The 19,677-nt window shown below is 38.7% G+C and overlaps 1 pseudogene; it reads right to left on the reverse strand.

Annotated features, from left to right (window-relative positions):
* Positions 1 to 183: 183 nt before the first annotated feature.
* Positions 184 to 18,071, reverse strand: LOC105893903 (annotated as a pseudogene).
* Positions 18,072 to 19,677: the final 1,606 nt, after the last annotated feature.

The following is a 19,677-nucleotide window of genomic DNA, read 5'->3' on the forward strand; positions in this document are numbered from 1 at the left end:
CTAAAATTCACTAAAATATGACAACCAGAATTATATTTTTGACACGCATTTTATTAAATCTACTGTAACACAGCACAGCTAAAAGGATAACTTAATCCCTGTAAGGCAGACATGCTCTTTGGAAAGGTCCAAGTCTGAGATTCACTCTTCATCATGACCTTTCTGCAAGGGAAATATGATATGATTTGCATGTATAATCTGTTTTAATCATACGTATCTTGTATCTACATATGTATCTTGATCAGGCAAACATGTTATCAAGGTGAATTGCTGCCCACTAGTTTTGGTTGTGATTGGCTGAAAAGCTGCTGGTAGCAAGAACATAGATCTGTGATTTTTCTTGTCAGATAAAAGGTTATGCCTCAGGTTACAGTGGGAGTTTTAGCATTAATGGCCGATGGTTGGCACATTTTATGACTTTTTGATTGATGAATGATTTTTTGGCATCTCTATCATCAAACTCATGCTGCAGCTTGCGGAACTTGCCCAAATTGCTGTTGGCCTGTTCCTGCTGAAAAACATAATTAGTCACGGAATTAAGTGACAGATCACTCTAGGTATGTCTGAATGAAATTAGTGGTGAATTATGGAAAACTTACAGCCTCCTCTGCTGTTCTCTTGTAGGACTTGACCTTCATCTGCAGTTTGTCCACTAGATCCTGGAGACGATGCAGATTCTTCTTGTCTTCTTCAGTCTGTAGATTAAGAGGTAAGTGCATGTAGTATTACTGTGTATCTATTAGTGCTGTCAGTTTAACGCGTTATTAACGGCGTTAACGCAAACCCCTTTTAACGCCGTAAAAAGAATTATCGCGAGATTAACGCGATTTTTTTTTTTTTTTTAAGATTAACATTCTTTTTGGCCTCGCAAACTGTGTAATAGGCTAACGTTACAGTTTGAGTGAATGGTGAGGCGCAATACGGCGAAAGGATGATAAAAAGCTTCTGAATGGAAAGTTTACTTTTAAAAGTTGTGTTGTGCAAAAGAAGCGAGCTTCACTGTTGTCTGAAAATGTCAACAGGCAGCTGGCTGAAAGCAAAGAAGTAGTAGGCTTACCTTTTATTGGTAACCTAACTGTTACGATTCATTGTTTCTGAAATAAGAGGCCTGACTGCTATGTTCCCAGCAAACTTGAAAAAAAGAAAATATTAAGCCATGGTTTAACTGCACTATAGGCTGAGTCCTTGTTTATCTGAAATGTGCACTTTATAATTTTATTTGGTACCGCCCTGTTTGGCAATGTTGGTTTTCAATCAAATAAAACATTTGCATAAAGCAAGCCAATCCACTTTTCCATGTTGATAAGGGCATTCAAATAAAAATAAAATGATGGAAAAAATAAATAAACGAAGGGACATTTAGAATAGATAAAAATTTGCGATTAATCGCGATTCATTTTGAGTTAACTATGACATAAATGCGATTAATCGCGATTAAATATTTTAATCGTTTGACAGCACTAGTATCTATGTGATGTGGGGGAGAGACACACCAAGACATTTTTCCAGATTTTTTTTATGAAATTATACTTACTTGGTAGGTGAGCTCCTTGATGCGTCTTTCATATTTACGGATCCCCTTGACAGAATCACCGGCCTTCCGTTGCTCCATCTCAACCTCATTTTCAAGCTCCCTCACCTATGTAGACACATGAACCAAATGTCAAAACTATATTTTGAAAAGATATTCTGACTGAACAAGGCATAAACTCAAATGAGTAAAATAGAGCACTCACCCTGGACTCTAGCTTCTGGATCTGCTTCTTGCCACCCTTCATGGCGATTTGCTCAGCTTCATCCAGACGGTGCTGCAGGTCCTTGATGGTCTGCTCCATGTTCTTCTTCATGCGCTCCATGTGAGCACTGGTGTCCTGCTCCTTCTTCAGCTCCTCTGCCATCATGGCAGCATCAGTGATGGCCTTCTTGGCTTTTTCCTCAGCATTCCTGCACTCCTGCACAGCCTCCTCCACTTCAGTCTGCAGCTGAGATGTATCACCCTCCAGCTTCTTCTTCTGGTTAAGCAGGCTGGTGTTCTATGTGAGAAGACAAAAATGTTCATGATAGTCTGTGTCGCATTATGCATTAGTCAGAAGAACCACCATGTTTAGGATTTTACCTGAGAGTGCAGCAGCTGCACCCTCTCGCTGACGTCCAGCAGTTCCTGTTCAGCCAGTTTCCGGCCTCTCTCAGTCTGCTCCACCCGGGACCTCAGCTCATCCAGTTCAGCCTGCAGCAGATTGTTGCGTCTCTCCACAATTGCAGTGTTCTCTTTGAGATCATCGCCAGCCCGGACAGCTTCATCCAGATGTAGCTGAGAGTCCTATGATGGATACATTTTAGAAATCGTAAATGCACATGGACATATTTGCATCTACAGTTATGACTGACGTTATATACTGCTTTTTAACCTTCAGATGCCCGTGGAGACCCCTGAGCTGCTTCTGAGCCTCAGCTGCCTGCCTGTTGGCCTGGCTGAGCTGGATCTCCATCTCATTGAGGTCTCCCTCCATCTTCTTCTTCAGCCTGAGAGCCTCATTCCTGCTGCAAGTCTCAGACTCCAGGGAGCTCTGCAGGGTATCCACCACTCTCTGCTGGTTCCTCATCCTTCTCAGTAAGTTTACGTTCAATATCAGCTTTGACCTGGTTGAACTCCAGCTGAGCTCTCAGGATCTTACCCTCCTCATGCTCTAGAGTACCCTGTTGAAACATATAAGCACATTATTATATACACATAGAACATTCCTTCACAATTCTAAGAAACAGTCCCAGTCTAACTGACCATTTTTTTATTTTCAACAGTGTTGTATAGTAACGAAGTAGAAATACTTCGTTACTGTACTTAAGTAGTTTTTTTGGATATCTATACTTTACTTTACTACTTATATTTCTGTTTACTTTTACTTTTCTACATTTTGCAAAGAAAACTGATACTTTTACTCCGATACATTTCTCCTAAACCTTCGTTACTCGTTACAAAATCAAATCAATTTAAATCATGAGAGTGACGAGACCAACGTCGGGGACTGGGGTAGAACACAGACTGCAAGCAGGTTTGGCGAATCAGTGGTCCTAGCGCACGTTAATGCGCTATTGACCGTTCGCAAAAGCCCCGTCCTCATTGCTACGTCTTCTGAACTCGTTCATGCACTATACTGTCTGTCAGTGTCAGTGATTCTTTTTGGAGTAACATCTCCGCGATATCCTCCAGATCAAGGCAAAATGGACTGCAATATGCAGTGGAAGGATATATCCAAAACATTAAGATCAACAACGAAGGAGACACAACAATAATTGAAGCAAAAGCACACAGGTCTCAATCAAAAAATGAGAAACCCCACGACCTCTTCATTAAATGCCACCAGCACATGTAGACTAGTCATGTTCTTTCACCGCTGGGTAAGATCTGTGTATAATATTTCAAGCTAGCCAATAACCTACAAAGATTATTTATTCTTATTCTTTATTCCATCTCTGGCGAGGTATCTAGCTAGCTAGCTAGGATGGTGTCAATCTACAGTACAGTAACGTAGCAGTGTGGAGCAAAATAGCTGCTAGTAACGTTATTGTTCAAGGGATGTGTGTGCATGTTGCTGAAAGTATTTCATAGTCACTGTACCGATAACTTGCTTGCTGATGTAATGCTATGGCTTTGTATCAGATCGCCAGGTTATTGCTCTCAGGTTGTGCCTTATGCATACCTTGGGATACTCAGGAGCCCACTCACAAAATGTTACAAAGATTCAAATTTTTAAAATTCATAATGGCTTTTTGGGACGTTTTGTTTGAAGATGAACAAAACATTTTTCAGTTTCAAGTAATGACTGGGTTGTTACTTTCGTTGCTACTTAAGTATTGCCTATTGTGTTAAAATTGTGTTCAAATAAGGCCCAGTTTATAAGTATGCTCATTCTAGTCGGAATAAACGTCATAATTCTCAAAATTCTGACCCTTTGCTTTTTTTATTAACAGCATTTACTTGTACTTTTACTTTCAATACTTAAGTACATTTAATATCAGAAAATTACTTTTGATACTTAAGTACAGTAAAGATCCGATACTTTAAGACTTTTACTCAAGTAGTATTCTAAAAGGTTACTTTTACTTTTACTTGAGTCATTTTCCAGTAAGGTATCTGCTCCCATAGCTTGCTCATCTTCAATCTTGCTGGTACGCTGGCTCATTTCAAAGTCTTTCCTGTCGTAAAAAACCCCAGATTAAATCGTCTTTAGAGTAAACATATAATAAAGGTCTTGTTTTATGTAATGGATAAATAGCTTACCACCATCAGCCCCAGCATATCCAGCAAAGAGTTGTCCCAGCATCTTCATTGATGACTTTTGATACAGTCCCACAACTGTCTCATTGAGGGGGTCCTTGTTTTTCACCAGCCAGTTGTAAATGTTATAATCAACAGTTCAAGCATAGTGAACCAGGGAGAAATGGGACTCTGGTCTCCCCTTGACTAGCCTGGGCTTCTGGAAGCAGGCATTTTTGCCCAAGTGGTTGTCATAAAGCTTGGATTTAAATGTAGCATCACTGGCCTTGGGGAACATGCACTCCTCTTCAAGGATGGACATGATCCCCATGGGCTGTAGTATACACAGACATAAGAAATATCAGATCATTGTTGGTGTGTTTTTCTCTTAATAAATCTAGGTCTGAAATCACATTCATTCTTCTTATTAGCACATTGTAAGTTGATTCCTGAAACAAATATGTTATTTTACTGCTCTAGGGAAGGAACTGGAACTAGATCTTAAAATGTGTTAAAAAATGACATATTAACAATAAGGTAATTATACATATGAACTATAGATTTACACACCTTTTCGATGAGTTCAATGCACGCCGCCAAGTCCATGCCGAAGTCAATAAAAACCCACACAATGCCCTCCTTCTTGTACTCCTCTTGCTCCAGCACAAACATGTGGTGGTTGAAGAACTGCTGCAGCTTCTCATTAGTGAAGTTGATGCATAGTTGCTCAAAGGTATTTAACTATAAAAGAGAAAGATGTGTTGTTGGCCTTTTATAGCATCAGGTTTCTTTTTTAACTAGATGTTTGTTTTGTCTTACAAACTCACATCAAAGATCTCAAATCCAGCAATATCCAGCACACCAATGAAGTACTGGCGAGCTTGTTTAGTGTCCAATTGGCTGTTGATTCTCACTACCATCCAGTTGAACATCTTCTCATATATTGACTTGGACAGGGCTCCAATGGCATAGTACACCTTCGAAATGAGGGGTTAATAATGGAAACATACTTAATACATTCATTCAATATACTTATACTTATACTTAATTGACAAGGGGACAAAGTTCTGACAAAACTTGCATCTCTCCTACCTGTTGGACACTCTGTCCCTTGGTGACCCACTCATTTCCTACTTTGACCCTTGGGTTACATAAGGCCTTGATGACGTCAGCAGAGTTCAAGTTCATCAGATAAGAAGCCTTGTCTATATCGGTTTTAAGAAACACATACTATATGCAGTTATATTACATTTATGCATTGATACATTTTATGAATACAATTTTGTGACCACGTTTTTTAGGGGAAGCTATCGATCTAAACCTTAGGATAATAGGAGTTGTTATATCATGATTTTAAGTAGCTAAAAAACAATCTTTGTCACAACCTTGGTTATTATTCAGTGTGGTCAGGTAATATTGACTGTCAAGATGCAAAAGCCTGTGGTCCTTTTTATCATAATGAAGCAGTGTTTGGATAGCATACCCTCAGTGCCATCAGCCTCTGCCTGCTCCTCTCTCTGCTTCTGCAGAACTTCAAGTTGCCATAGTGCATGATGGCACCAGTCAGCTTGTAAATGCTAATCTTCTCTTCTGCAGTGAAGCCCAGCACATCAAAAGCTTCCTGTAGTGTAAATAATAGAGTAAGTGGTCAAATTACACTCACTAGCTTTGTATATAACTACATATGTAACCCAAAATCACCCAGCGTCTTTGGGTACATAGAAAAGCGCTATATAAGTTTAAAGTATTATTATTATTTGTATTATTAACATAGTAATACTTCACAAGGACAGGGACATTGCAGGGCTCCTACAGCTGAAAACAGATAAGAACCAAATAGAAAAATTCTCCAATGTGTTTCTATCCAGCAGGCTTTTTTAGAAGACTAACTTAAAGACAACATCAGCTTTACTTACATCAGTAGCTTGCAGCTCATCACCATCATCAATGGAAGCTACTGTGGTCTGTCCTTGGGAGATGAACTGATAGTCGAAGGGGTTGCTTGTGATGAGCAGCATCTCTAAAATGGAAGAATATGGTTCTCATCAGTTTCTTCCTCAGTAAGGCACATGTGATGTAATGTTATGTTAAAGTTTGGGAATTCTAATCCAGCAGTTCTGGTTTCCTCTGAGAGAGGATCTGGTAGAAGACGTGATAATCTCTCTCAGCCTTGAGCTGGAAAGTCACCCGAGACTTCTCCAGGAGATCTGCCAAATGATGAGGAAATAGATGTTTTTCAGCATTTCAGGAATAATAGATTTTGATTTGATGTAATTTAACTGAAGTTCACTTACATGTCTCAATGTCAGCAGAGGCCAGTTTGCCACTTGCAGCAAAGTGGATTCTGATGAATTTACCCTGACAAAAACATAGAAATCATGTTTTTAGCATTCATAATGCATTGTTGTGCATTGCTAGGATTTTATTTCTATTTCTTGAGTGACGTTTGTCAATCCAAAGTTATACTTACAAATCTAGAGGAGTTGTCATTTCTGATGGTCTTTGCATTACCAAAGGCCTCCAGAGCAGGGTTACACTGGATGATTTGATCCTCCAGGGTTCCCTGAAGAGAAACACCTATCAGTGTCACTGCCATTTTGATTAGGGGGAATTTTCATTAAACACAGAAGAGGCACTGTCTCAATTTAACAACCTTTTTGTCATTCGGATCCTTCTTGCCTCCACCTACAGCAGCAATGCTGGAAAAGTACTGAATGACTCTCTTGGTGTTCACAGTCTTCCCAGCACCAGATTCTCCACTTAAAAAGAAGGGCGAGGAATTTAGTTTTTATGTTATTATTTTGTACCAGCACTTTAGTCAGAAATAGAAACAGTATTACTATAGTGTACTTACGTGATGAGGCAGGACTGATTCTCCCTGTCTAAACAAACAAAACAAACAAATTCATTTCATTTCATTTTCCTGTGTTTTTTTTATATATCTTTTACATGTATATGTATTGATTATACCTAAAATATGAAATATCCTTTTTAAGTGTTTCTTAACTGATGTTTGTATACAACACTCAGATTTGATTTGAATATATGAAGACTTTTTTACCTGACAGCATGTATTGGTAGGCATTGTCAGAGATGGAGAAGATGTGAGGAGGAGCTTCAGTCCTCTTCTTGCCTCTGTAAGCCTCAACAACTTCCTGGTTGTACACTGGCAGCCACTTGTAGGGATTGACAGTGACACAAAACAACCCAGAGTAGGTCTGTACAAAGAGACATGAGATTGATCATGATTTGTTTGAACATATCTGACATCTCCTGAGAACCTAAGACACACTTGTCATTGTACTCACGTAGATCATCCAGGCTGCATAACGCTCTTTGAGGTTAAACAGCACAGCAGGTTCGTGCAGGAAAGTGAACATCGCCATGTCCTCAATTTTGTCATACTTGGGTGGGTTCTGGGGGTGGACGTCTACATCTTTCACAGTGACAGTCTTTGAGAAGGAGGGAATATGTCAGTCATACAAATTTAATTTAATTTAGCAGACGCTTTTATCCAAAGCGACGTACAAGGAAATTGCATTTTTTTTCATACATCATGATCAGTTAGGGGTTCAGGGCCTCATTTACTAACAGGATTACGCCCATTTCAGGCGTAAAATAGCGGGTAAAGACATAAAACCGTATTTCCAAAGGAGGCGCACCTGAGTAAAAGCGCAGATTACCGCTGCTGGGAAGTGGGTGTTCGTCGCAAAGAGATGGGAGGAGATGCGTAAAGTGCGCCTAATTATGTATTAGTAGCGAAGCAAGAGGTGTTTTAGCGTGACCAGGGATGCAAACAGCGCGCTTTTCGGCGCCTCCCGCTTTTTTCACGTCAGTTTGGGTGACTTGTGTGAATCGTGCAGATCCGAAGAGTTTTTTTTAAGGGGGGGGGGGGGGGGGTCTGATTATAATTTTATCAACAGTAATTCTGGATTGCCTCCACCAAACAAGTAAATAAGAAAAAAGGAAATCAGCAGCAATTATTTCCCAAATCCTCGAAAGCTGTTGCAATGGAGATTTAACGTTACTTTCTGTTTGAAGATGAGGTAGCAGATATTGTTGAAGAATGGGTTACTTGAAATTGGACGACTTTAAAATAATATATGAAATCGAACAACATAAACACCTATACAGTTCAAATAAATCAACAAGGATAGCAAAACCGATTGATAAGCATAGAATGAGAACGGCAGAAATGCAGGCAGGACGTCAGAAGACCAGACAGATCAGTGACACAGGCTGTTTTTTTTTCGTTATATGTGAAGGCTGAGATATTCATAACGTTTTATTCAGTCTTACTGGTGGTCCTTTTGTAATACCATCAGGTGCACTTCCTTGTGGATAAGTAAAGCCTATGTACTGTTCCCGCTACATGTTTAGCATAACATAGCATAACTAGCTATGTTTCTAGATAACTGTCCAGCTGTTGCCTTTCCCACAAGACGAACATTTAAATGATGTCAAAATAAAAGTCCAATTTCGTTTCCATAACAACAATACAAGCAATATACATTTGCTGACCTGAATAAGCAGAGGGCAGAACAGCCTATTTTGCTACATTTTTGTAGTCCCGTTAATCTTTTGTTTGGCATGTTGGTGAGGTTATTTAGAGGACCATTTCTCAATGGGTTTGTTCCTTAATGAATGTTTGTTTATTGATAACTTATTTTTTAAACAAATAACTCAATTGTAATTACAAAGAGGGAAATTCGCAACTCTATCGCAACTTCCACTTGCTCCCGCAATTGCATCGCAACAAACACCTAAAAAATACCGCAACTTTTTGGAAAAGCTCCCGCGAAATCAGAAATTTTAGGCCCCAACCATCACAAAAAAGGACAGCGAAATCCTGGGGGGACTGCATTGTGAAGTGGTGGGCCCATGTCATGAGTTTGGGGAAATATCCAGCTCGGAGTATGGCTGCAGTGCTACATGTGAAAGTGCAGAGAAGGCCAAGACTACTGCTCTGGCCAAAGAGAGGCAGACACGTCTCAAACATGTTAAGAAAATGAATGCAGCCAGACGGAAGGCCCTGCATACATTGCAGGAGGTGGCCAGGAAGAAGAATTTTCAGAATTTCATTTTACTCTATGTGCCTATAGGGGTGGGCCAAGGATGTCAGGGGGTTGGTGGCAATATGGATATTTTCCACGGGGCGAGGGCTTCAATTACCTCTCTCTTTTTTGACCATACATGTGTTTGCATCCCTGATGACATATCAGCTGCTAAATGAAAACTATGTGCCTGCGAGAAATTTGAAAAATACGAACATCATTAAATGTAATTTTTTTTTTAAATGTTTATATTTGATATATCATTTAATAGGCACACAAACCAATATAATTACAAACTGTCCCACCAGCTAGCTGTTCGGGAAAAGTTTGGCCACGTCTTACCCAGAATCGCCGCTCATTGTATGGTTTAAACCGTATTTTCACTCATAGTTCAAGCACACCGAGTACAGTGCACACCTTCTGCGTAGGAGTAACGCGTATCTATTCAGGAAAAGTACTTGTACTCGAAGTACAGTAACTAAACTACCGGTAAGTAAATTGTAGAGACAGAGCAGCATATTCATTTCACCTTCCATGTTTATTTTGACGTTATGAAGCAGTTAACCTGGATATTAACTATCCTAGCTATCTCTAGCTTAGGGAACCATCTTAACAGTTTGCAGTTGCCTGTGTGTGATTAACTCATGTTAATATGTGTGAATATGAACTCGTGAACATAAACTTGTTAATGTGAAGCTGCACAGGCACCCTGAGGGGTAACCATAGTAACCCAGAAACTCAATGTTCGCTGAAAAGTTTAATTTCCCAAAATCAGCTCACCAATAAAAGACAGTCTTGAATTCAAAGTGATCACAACTTTTAGTGTGGACGGAAGGGCTAAATGGAGAAATATTTATGAGTTTCTATATTTACCCGGGTTAGTTTGCTGTAACCTCGTGAACCAAAAGCTCTAATTCTAATTTTAACTCATCATCCATGGGTGGAAGGAACACGCAGGCTCTTTCTTCCCTATATTAGCTGCGCGCTAAATAACACTAATGGGCGGAGTTAGGCGCTGATTACACTGGTTAGGCGTCGACACATTCAGATAAGGTTCTTGTTTGATAAATACGATGCAAAATACCGTGCGCTATATGCAGGTTGGCAAAGGTGCAGATTGCGCTGCGGTCGCAATGTTAGTAAATGAGGCCCTCAGTGTCTTGCTCAAGGACACTTACACACTTGCAGGGCTGTAATGGTAAAATTAGAGGTGGGTAAACTATGAATTTTGTGATATGACAGACCTCGACACGAAGCAACGCAACACAAAGCGTCGCGACTCTGTAACGGTGCAAACCCATAACAGCGACGCGATACGCTTCCATCGCTTTGAGTGGGCGTGTTGTAGCGTGTGGAAATAGCATAACAGACTGGACTAGTGAGCTAGTTAGCAATCTGATTGGCCGCTGCCGGGAATAATCGCTCCTCATTTGCATAGGATTCAACTTTTTCCAACTTTTATCGGTCGCGTCGCCCAAAACGGTGCTCTACGTCACAATAGATTGGCTCCCGTTGAAATGCATGGGATTTATAGGGGGGGAGCCAAGATGGCGTCGTCGCGGGTGGATATGTAAACCCGAGCTCGTAGAGAAACTTCCACTGAAGTGGTATAACAACTTATAATTGAATCATAATTTTGAGAAAACACACGTGTGTTTATAATTATTTAATTAAAGACACTTTGATTTGAGTGTATGGGCAGAAAATTAAAGAAAAAAAGGAAAGCAGACGGATAACATGCTGCAGGATCCCCTAGATATGGCACTGGCAGCTAGTGCTAGCTCCAGTGCTATACATTCTCCTGTGGACTCAGGTGAAGATGACGCTAAAGTTTGGTTCGATTCGAGTCCATCTTTTCACAACGTAACTGAAGTAACCGAGCCAGACACCCCAACAAAACCATTTAGTAAGAAAACGAAACGTGAGGAAACAGGAACAGCTATGGCTAGTAATAATGAAAGTATTTTGGACGTTATGGCTGCTATCCAGGAACTATCTGCCAAGCATGATGCAACCTTCCATAAGATTTCCAAAATTGAGAAGACAACTCAGGCTACCTCCAGAGAAATTGAAAGTCTTTCTGTAAAGGTGAAACAACTCGTGGTGGATGTGAGTGAAAACAAGAAGGAACTGCACCAAATGCAAAGCGAGATTCAACATTTGAAAGCGGAAAACAGCACTCTAAAAACAACCTTGAATGAATCCCGCCGCTATAGCTGGAAATGTTTTTTGAAACTTCACGGTTTGGAAGAATCTGATGGGGAGAACGTGAGAACGAGAGTCATCGACATTCTACAACAGGTGGCACCCGACGTCTGTGACAGTCTACATGCAGGAGTTGACATTCGTTGACACGAAGCTTTTCATCGTCTTGGATCTAAACAAGAAAGGAAGAACAGATCAATCATCATCCTCTTTGCAGTGCGACGAGTTCGAGACGCGGTTTGGCATGCCGTTAGGAAGTCCAAGTATCTTCAGGCTAAACATCTGACCATCACGGAACCTCTGTCTCCCGAGGACAGAGCCGCGAGGGAAAGGCTCTGGCCATTAGTTAAGAAGGCACGAGAGGAGGGTAAGAAAGCGTCTTTTAAGAGCTCATTTGCCCTTATTGACGGGAAGAAATACGACTTCTCAGATGTCGGATAAGGAACAAATACAAATACTGTAAATGAATCCCTAGGTTACTTTTACTGTGAAAACGAACTCATAGAAGTGAACTTGATTTTAGTTTTTTTTCTTTACAACTTCTGTGATCTCTTCACGAGGACTCAAGTTAAATTCATAATGGTTTTGCTCAGCTCCTTTTTTACCTTTTTGTTAACCCTTTTTTATATAACATCCACTGACTGTGTAAGGGAAATTTGAAGGAAACACAGCCTTTTACACCAGAGATTCCTGATTTTTGAAGCAGTTATTTCATTTTACAATGGTGCATTGGAATTCTCTATCTTTACTTGTTAAGAATCCAATTTTTTTTAGAAGTCTTTTGTGTTACAAAAAATGATAGTTGTTATCCACCTCTTCTTTGTAGGTGAGTTTGTAAGTTTTCAAAGTTCTTGTTTAAGTGTTAACTGTTATCTTTCACTGTTATGGATTATGTTTTCAAGTCTTTGTCTATTTTGTCTTTAAATGTAAGAGGAATGCGTGATACTGTGAAGAGGAAAGCTTTATTTTTATTTTGTAAAAGAAGCGAGGCAGACATTGTAATGCTCCAAGAAACTCACTCAACTGAATTGGATGTCAAATTTTGGAGATCACAATGGGGGAATACTATACATTATAGTCATGGAAGTAATAACTCAGCAGGGGTTGCTATACTTTTACACAAATTCAAAGGTGAAGTGTTAGAAACAGTGAAAACCTCTGAAGGAAGATGGGTGATGATTGTTATAAAACAAGACAATGGCATTTTTATTGTATGTAATGTTTATGGATATAACTCACATTTGTCCAACAAAACTTTATTTGTCCAGATATCGAATAATACCAAATTACTTCTTGACAAATATAGTGACTCTTATGTGGTCTTTGGGGGTGACTTTAACGAATGTGTCGATTCAAGTGTTGATAGATTCCCCCCTAGATTGAGTCAGGGTCCTTTGGCAAATAATTTGATTTTATCTTTGTGTTCTGCTCTTTCTTTGGTAGACACGTGGCGTTATTTTAACCCTGATCTAATGGACTTCACCTGGTCGAACAAAAACTCAACACTTAAATCAAGAATTGATCTTTTTTTGATTTCCCAATCCGCTATTCATTTTGTTAAGGAAGTCTTACATTCATTCGCACCACTGTCTGATCATAAGTTGATAACAATTAAACTGGGCAGCCAGCAGGACACTCCACTATTACGAGGCTATTGGAAGATGAATAATAACTTACTAAAAGATGAACACTTTAACAATAGTGTTAAAGACCTGATAACTGAATTATTCTCTGACTTAAGTGAGGGATGTAAACAAAAATGGGAGTTATTTAAATACAAAACACGATATATTGCCATTAAGAGGTGTAAAATTATTAAAGCCACTAGAAATCAATTAGAGACAAAGTTACTTCAAAGAATAAATGAGTTGTCTAAGGAGAATATTACTGATGAAGAAAAGGTAGAAATTAAAAACATCAGCTTGCAACTTGACGAGTTGTACTTGGATTTAGCTAAAGGGGCCTTTATAAGATCTAGGGCCAAATGGTTAGAGGAGGGCGAGAAGAACTCTAGTTATTTTTTTGCACTGGAGAAGAGGAATGGCCAAAGAAAAGCCCTGACTTCTCTTAATATAAATGGTACCAAATCTAATGACCCTATGTTAATTACAGAATTTGTTGCAGATTTTTACAAAGGTCTGTTCTCTTCTCAGTTTCATCCCAGTAACTGCAGCATGTTCATTGAGAAAATAAGTAAGAATATTCCGATAATCAATGACACTTACAAAGCAGTTTGTGATTCTAATATAACAGTTGCTGAAATAGGGAAAGCTCTCCATTCCACGAAAAAGGGGAGGGCTCCTGGGATTGACGGACTTTCAGTGGAATTTTATGTGCATTTTTGGGAATATATTCAGGATCCTTTGATTTGTATGTATAAAGAATGTGTGGAGCAAAAGGAGATGACTACTACTATGAAACAAGGAATTATTTCACTCATCCCTAAACCGGGTAAAGACGCACATTGTATTGACAATTGGCGTCCAATTTCATTGTTAACGATTGATTATAAAATATTAGCCTTAGTATATGCAAATAGACTTAAAACTGGCCTTGGTGATATCATATCAGAAACACAGTCTGGCTTTATGAAAAATTGTCATATAACAAACAATATAAGACTGGTGCTTGATCTTCTAGACTATGCTGATGCAGTGCAGTCACAGGCTCTTCTCTTTTTTCTAGACTTCTACAAGGCCTTTGACACTATTGAACATGCATTTCTTTTGAAGACTCTTAAGTTATTTGGTTTTGGTGATTATTTTATTAATATTATTGAAATGCTTTATAAGGATATAAATAGTTCTGTGATAATTAACCAAAATACGACTAATAGATTTGAGATCAACCGTGGAATAAGGCAAGGCTGCCCAGTTTCTCCCTTCTTATTTCTCCTGGTCACAGAATTGCTAGCATTAAGTGTAATCCATGATCTTGAATTTAAAGGTATACATATTTTTGACAGAGAAATAAAAATTACACAACTGGCAGATGACACAATTTTGTTTATGCAAGACAAAGATCAGTTGTCTTGCGCTTTAACTTTGGTTGAGCAATTCTCAAGTGCCTCAGGTCTTAAGCTAAACATTTCCAAGTGTGAGATCCTACCTTTGCACGAGTGTGATGACAACGTCATGAAGAATATTCCAGTAAAACATACTGTTAAGTACCTTGGAATTCACATAACTAAGAATGTAACAGATAGACAGCAGTTAAACTATACAACAAAAATGGCCAAAACTAAAAGTATTTTTAACTCTTGGTTGCAAAGAGACTTATCTATGGCAGACGGTCTCTCTCACTTTCTATATCCCTCCTTCTCTTTATTTATTAATAATAAATCATTAAAGGAGATTAATACAAATTTTCTGGACTTTATCTGGAAAAATAAACCTCACAAACTTAAGAAGGAGGTGCTCTCTGATTGCAAAGCCAAGGGAGGTTTAGATTTCTTGGACTTCACAGACACAGTTAATTAATTTAGAGTCGGCTGGATCAGGAGATGTCTTATACATCCCATTTCCTTATGGTTTTTTATCCCCAATCATATATTTAACAAAATTGGTGGTCTTTCTTTTGTTTTAAAATGTAACTATTCCCCTACCAAATTACCTGTCATGTTGTCTAAATTTCACCAACAATGTCTTCTTGCATGGAAACTGTGTTTCATTCACAATTTCTCACCTCATAAAACACTCATTTGGAACAATGCCGATATTAAAGTTAAAAATAAATCCCTGTTTCTCTCTAGATGGTTTGAGAATGGCATTCATAATATTATTTCTTTGTTTGATAGATCTGGCACTATACTGACGTATGAAGAATTTCTGTCACGTCATGGCCTCCCAGTCCCATTTAGGGAATTTAACTCAGTCACTAAAGCTATCCCTAAGGGATTAACCCAACTTATCAAAAGTCACCTTTCTTTTGGTATGGACAATGCAACACAACATAAATTACTTTTGAATGGGGTTGATGTGATGGACAGAAAGTGTGATAATAAACATATTCGCCAGATCTTTCAATTCAGAAAAAGGATAACACCTAGAGGGAAATTCTACTGGGGATCTTTGATTCAGGACATTAACTGGCAAAAAGCTTGGCTGTTACCCAGTAAATACTGTATCACAAATAAGGTAAAGGAGGTTCACTTCAAAATTCTACATAAAATATACCCGGTGAATGTCAATATAGCGAAATATACTGACATAAGCTCTGCTTGTTCTTTTTGTGACGACACAGATGAAACAATGTTGCATCTCTTTTTTGAGTGTGAGAAGACAAAAATGTTTCTTAATGACTTAAATAATTATCTTTTTGAATTATCTTATTCCCTTACTGCAAAGGATTTTCTCTTTTATTATGATAACCCAGTGAACTACCCTTTGGAATTTGTTGTAAACTTTTTTACTTTGCAATCGAAATTTTTCCTCCACAAACAAAAATGGCTACAGGACAGCCATCCTTCCGTGTCTTTAAGCTAGAAATGGACTCGCTCCTTAATTCTCTTCGTTTGATCAGAAATAACAAAAAAAATGATAGACTTTTATGTCTCCTCTACACGGTTGTTAAAGGATAATTATTTCTTTCCTCTTTTTTTTTTTTGTTTTTTTTGTTTTTTTCTGTTGTCATTGTTCATTGTCATTTGTCTGTTTTTGTTTTAATATACTGCTGTAATGTATGATGTTCTTTGTGTTATTGTATTGTCACTATGCATCAATAAAAAAAATGCATGGGATTTATAATATTGCGTCGCTCGTAACGGTGTCATGGGTTTGCACCGTAAGGCTGTCTGGGCTATATTCCATTATGTTATCAGTTAAAGTCATATTTAATTAATGACAGTGAATACATGTGTTTGTAGTTTATTACATTTCAAGAAAACAGTAAAGAAAAGTAAGTGTAAGCCTCACAACAATGGAGGGGGAGACAAAAGAAAGGGCCTCTATAGGACATGATCTGTGCTATAAATGTATTTTCTGCATGATTCCAATCATTCATTGCGAGCATTTTTATAATCAAAATCGCTGAATTTGCGCATGTCCTGTTCAAACTGACAGGAGACAGTGAGACGGTGAGGCAGCGACGAGCTGTGCCTCATCTCAGATTGCGCAATCCCTCACAAACTGGGTTGAGCGCATGCGTAGAACCTACTTAGTCTTGCTGATCTGACATAAAACCGCAGTGAAAAAACACGGAGAGGAGGCAAACAGTACATCTGCCTCACCGGTCGGGTTTATGCTTGTTCTGCTGTTGCTCTTCTTCTACACTTATATTTGACCTTTACCGCGAAAATGGAAGATTCTATATCTAAGCTATAACATTTCACTTAGCAATTCACTTAGCTATGTCCAACTGGCTTGCAAAGAATCTGTCTACAATTTGCTATTCATTAGCCTAATCTACAGCGATATGCGTGAGGATAATTACTCATTTACATTTTATTAGGCCTATAAAACCTAAGATGGGACCGGGAAGGCTGGCTTGTTACCTGCATCATCGTATTTGCAAGCACGTTATTAATAGAGTTTGTCCCTGTCTTAATGCGATGCTGTCCAAACCAAAACAACGTTTAAAAACTTGAATTGATCTTCTTCAGTCTTACTTTGTACTTGAGGCCCTTTGCGGGCATCTGTAGGAGTGGGAGCACTCGATGGTTTCTTCAAAAATCGCCTGATATCCATGGCTAATTAATCCATTCCGAACAGGTAGGCAGGCAGGCAGGCTAATACACAACGTGTATGTGTTTACATACTTCCTGGATCCTGATTGGTGTTGCCGCCGCAGCCAAGGCACTGATTGGAGGGTCACAGACCATACTACAGCGCAGATGAAAATGATTCAGACTACAGCGTTTATAAATTCAACAATTTGAAATTTAGGTGTATTAAAATGACACCAAATTTATTTGCGATTATTCCAACCTCAGAATACAAAGCCCAGGGAACTTTGACGTGCGTAAACGCAACTTACAGGTGTGTAAACGATATTTAGAAAAATATTATAGGTATTCAATAGGTGCGTAAACTGCGTTTACGTGCGTTTACCCTCCACTACAGCCCTGCACAATTGGTTAGGAGGAATCGAACTAGCAACCTATTACTAAATTACTTCTCTTCCTCCTGTACAACTGTCGTACCACAAATCTTTGCTATGAGGACATTATTCATCGGAAGTCAGAATTCTTGTGTTTTTTACAGGCCTGCAATCATGGAAATCTACATATAATGATGAATATAGATGTATTTTGTAGGTCTAAAATTGACAATGTATAAAATTTGTATGACTGACATATCTAAATAATTTAAAAACAGTCTAAAAGATTTGTTCAAATAAAATGTAAAAGAATACGGTACCTTCTCATACTCAGTATCGACGGTGACTTTGTCCCCGTCTCTGCTGACAATGGTTCCCTTCACATATTCAACCTCACGATCAGCCACGAAGCATGCCCTCTTGATGTCAAAGGGGCGATTCTGGGCCTCCAGACGCTCCATATCTGATTTTCTCAGAAACGAAGCCGCCGGCCCAAACTCTGCCATCATCGCGTCACCCATGGTTTAGTCCTTGATAATGTTAATTAGATAGATTGAGTAGATTAGACTGTCAGAATATAAAAATCACATCATAGACAAGCAAGCACAGCTATTTTACCAAAAATATCTCAAGCCTGGCGACTGTATACTGGACAGCATGACTTTTGTTAAAGTGTGTAAATTTGACAGACCACAACTAATCATTAGTCAAATAGTTCACTGTAAAATGGCATAATTCAAGACTTAATAAAAGTCGATGGAGATAGAACAAGCACAGTTAAGTCAGATCAACCACAGCAAGGCACAAAGTATATCCATAAATTACTCATTATGTAGTTAAATATACTTTAGAATCACAGTTAAATTACACATCCAGTATAGATACTGAGCTCAGAGTTTAAGTAAGCTTAATGTTATGCTGAGTATACTGTATTACGAGTGCAGTATAGACACAAGTTTTAAAACCAACTACAGTACCTTTGATGTTCACTCTCCTAATGATCACCCTGAAATGAAAAAGAAAATAAAGAGATTACCTATCAAGCCCTAAACTGTCATTATTAATTCTTAGCATTTGAATGATCAAAGAATCACAATGAACTGTTGGATCTTAAAGCTCTTAAAGTTTTAGGTAAATTATCATTTGATCACTCCGGTTGTCTTACCTGTGGGTAATGGGATGATAACCTGGAGTGTGAGCAGCCACAACTCCCTGTTATATATACAACAAGCGGCCCTCATATAAGGGCTGTGGCAGAAATCGACAGCTGTTGCACCCCAGTTAGGTTTGAATGGAAAGGTGGGGGCAATTGGTTTATTCAGTACTGTTAAAGGAACAGTTAATAATTGTTTTTGCCAAGAAATAAAATGCTTCTTGACCTATACACAGTAATGACGATTTAGAAGGAACAAAGAAAAAAGGTCATGTATCAAAATATTTCTTGGTATTCTGTACCTCTTTAGTATTTGTGTGACAGGTTTTCATGCATTTTTTTTTTTAGTTTTCAGGGTCTGTTTGGTGAGGGTGATGGGGAGCAACATCAGTGGAGAAGGAGGTCCATAATTATTGTGGCAACGCTCCAATCCATAAAAGTAAATAGTTAAACCTAGCTGTCCTTACTCCTGTTGCAGATCCATTATATATAGCACCTGGGATGACACACTAGAAATATGGCTACTGGGATGAAAAAAATAATTATTAGTTAAGAATTACCCAAACTAGTATGTTGCATTTAGATTAAGCTGGGCTGGTCAATTTTCTTTAGGAAAATTAGTATGTGTACACATAGTTATCTGATTTTGATGCTGAAAAGGTATCAGTGGTATCTGTATTAAAAAAAGAATGTAAATGCATTAAAAAACGATTTCGTTTTTTTGTCTTTGTAAAGCATCTCTGCCCCTAAAAGATGGACATAGTTAATCTGCCAGTGATCTATATGGTATAATGCTCCATCTGAAATTCTTTCTTGTGTCACATGTGCTTAAAGGTGTGGCCCATAACAAAGCCTAGCTGGTGTCTGTGTGACTCCAGTCAAGGCCAGGGTCAGTCAGCTGCCATATGATGACAAAGCATCACTTTGCCCTGTCCCGTGGACAAATTCATTCTCACGTCTTCTCACTTCGCCAC

The sequence above is a fragment of the Clupea harengus genome, chromosome 17, assembly GCF_900700415.2.
Source record: "Clupea harengus chromosome 17, Ch_v2.0.2, whole genome shotgun sequence".
NCBI classification, from domain to species: domain Eukaryota; kingdom Metazoa; phylum Chordata; class Actinopteri; order Clupeiformes; family Clupeidae; genus Clupea; species Clupea harengus.